We start from the raw sequence: 2,836 nt of genomic DNA, 5'->3' as shown, positions 1-2,836 counted from the left end.
TTGGGCTCAAGCAATCCTCTTGCCTCAGCCTCCCAAATAGCTGGGACTATAGGTGCCCACCACAACACCCAGCTATTTTTTTAGGGACAGGGTGTCACTCTTGTTCAGGCTGGTCTTTTGTAAAAATGCCTCTCTCCTTCTTTCCCTTCCCCCTACATCCTTTTTCCTGTTTTCTATTAAATTTACAACTTCTAACCTATGCCCATTACCCAGAATTCCAGAAATTTGCCAATAGATAAGAAACAGGGGAAGGAGGGTTTATGACTCATCACCAGGGTGGCACCGAGGCGCAACATTACCCTGTAAAAGGTAATGCCTGCACACGTCATAGTGTTTATAAGTTACCAGCTTATTATCTGGCAAAAAAAAAAGAGTTGGTAAGACTTCTTGCTAGGTGTGAGATCTCATTTGATCTTTAGATAATTGTGCAGTTAGAAAAGCCTTCCTTGTCTCCCCATTTAACAATGATTAAAAGGAAATTCAACCAATTCGTGTATGAAGACAAGCTGTTAGTCAAAAGTGGAGCTCCAGGCCAGGCCTGTGGCTCGTGCCTGTAATCCTAGCACCCTGGGAGGCCGAGGTAGGTGAATTGCCTACGCTCAGGAGTTCAAAACCAGCCTGAGCAAGAGCGAGACTCCATCTCTACCAAAAATAGAAAAACTAGCCAGATGTGGTGGCCAGTGCCTGTAGTTCCAGCTACTCGGGAGGCTAAGGCAAGATTGCTCAATCCCAGGAGTTTGAGGTTGCTATGACACCATGGCACTCTACAAGGGGGGTTAGAATGAGACTTTGTCTCAAAAAAAAAAGGGGGGGGAAGGAAGAAAGAAAGAAAAAAAGAAAGAAGTAGGGTCGGGAGCAGTGGCTCACACCTATAATCCTAGCACTTTGGGTGACCAAGGCAGGTGGATTGCCTGAGCTCACAGGTTCAAGACCAGCCTGAGCAAAAGCGAGACCCCATCTCTGAAAATAGCTCGGTGTTGTGGCAGGTGCCTGTAGTCCCAGCTACTTGGGAGGCTGAGGCAGCAGAGTCACTTGACCCCAAGAGTTTGAGGTTGCTGTGAGCTGTGATGCCACAGCACTCTACCAACAAAGGGCAACAAAATGAGACTCTGTCTCAAAAACAAACAAACAAACAAAAAAAAACCTGGAGCTCCAAATCAGTGCTCTCTCCCCTATATTACATTTACAACTTTTATATGTGTGTAAAATATAGGTGTGAGTTTACAGATATAAGCTCAAAGTGCACAACATGTTATTTGTGAACACATTTATATCACACCTCATTTTATAAATGTAGCTATATACTATATATAAGTATAACCCAAGTGTGTGCAATACCATGTAAATAAAATTTGGTAGATGATGCAGAAGGCACTAAAAGGTAGTTTAAAAGCAAAACCCCACCCAAATGTGACCTGGTAGATCCTGACAGATACACAGCTATGTCAGGGACTAAAAAAGGGTTGGTAAATGTTGAATTTGCCATGAGATCTCTTCTAGTCATGGTTTTGGAGCAGTGTATAACAGGGATCAAGTGCATGGATTTTGGAGTAAGATACAGAAGTGTTCAAGTCCTATCTGAAACACATACTAGATACATGACCTTGGACAACCAAGTCAAATTCTCTGGGCCTCAGGTTTTCATTTGTGAAAAAGAGTTAATATTTTTGACTGGGCATGGTGGCTTCAGCTGTAATTCTAGCACTCTGGGAGGCCAAGGCAGGAGGATTGCTTGAGAGTTTGAGAACAGCCTGAGCAAGAGTGGGATCCCCATCCCTACTAAAAATAGAAAAATTAGCCATGTGTTGTGGCAGACACCTGGAGTCCCAGCTACTCAGAAGGCCAAGGCACTTCAGCTCAGGAGTCCAGGGTTGCTGTGAGCTAGGCTGATGCCACTGCACTCTAGCCTGGGCAACAGAGTGAGACTCGGTCTCAAAAAAAATAATAATAAGTAAATAGTCTCTATTTCATAAGGTAAAATGAGATAAAGTATGTAAAATACTTTGCAGTGTGCCTAGAACACATGTCTCAATAAGTGTTAGTTATCAGTATTTTTTATTTTTTTTTGCAGTTTTTGGCCAGGGCTGGGCTTGAACCCGCCACCTCTGGCATATGGGGCCAGCGCCCTACCCCTTTGAGCCACAGGCACCACTCAGTTATCAGTATTTTTATTACATGTTTGCCTATATTGTTCTTAATTGTTTAGCTTTAATATAGTTTACTGTACAGAAAGCCAAGCGTATGACTGAAATGGCAATAAGGAAAGATTAACACAGAGGTTCTCGGCTTTAGCTGCCCATTAGAGTTACTTGGAGCACTGGAAACAAAATACTGACATCTAGGTCAATGGCATCAGAATCTGTGAAGGTATCGAGAATAGCTTAAATTAAACAGAGGCTTTGAGTGTGAAATTTTCAAAGGCTACTAAGAAATAGTGAAAAAGGTTCCTTGAGAATCAAGGCTTTAATTTAGCAAGTGCTCTGAATCTCTGTTATATATAACTGTAGCAGACGGTTGTTGGTTGGGCCCTTCCCACTTTCCCAGTAGTCCTGTTTTACACTTGGAGATCCCTGAAGTCCTGGAGGTGAGTCTTTCCCTGACTTCAGATGTCAAACAGGAGACCCCTCAAAGCTAAGGTAATCATATCATTTTATCTCCTGTCATCATGATTGGTTTAAAGTGGGCATATGACCAAAGCTGCCCTAGTCAGGTGATTCTCAGGACTGTCAGGAGCACTGAGTCAAGGACGCAGTCTGTCCTGCTGAACACAAATGAGAAGACAGGGAGGCAGCCTATCCTGGGGCCTGAAACAGAGTCAGCTTTAGGATAAAGGTAA

The sequence above is a fragment of the Nycticebus coucang genome, chromosome 5 (genome assembly GCF_027406575.1).
Source record: "Nycticebus coucang isolate mNycCou1 chromosome 5, mNycCou1.pri, whole genome shotgun sequence".
Classification (NCBI taxonomy): domain Eukaryota; kingdom Metazoa; phylum Chordata; class Mammalia; order Primates; family Lorisidae; genus Nycticebus; species Nycticebus coucang.
This window is presented reverse-complemented; position numbering follows the sequence as displayed.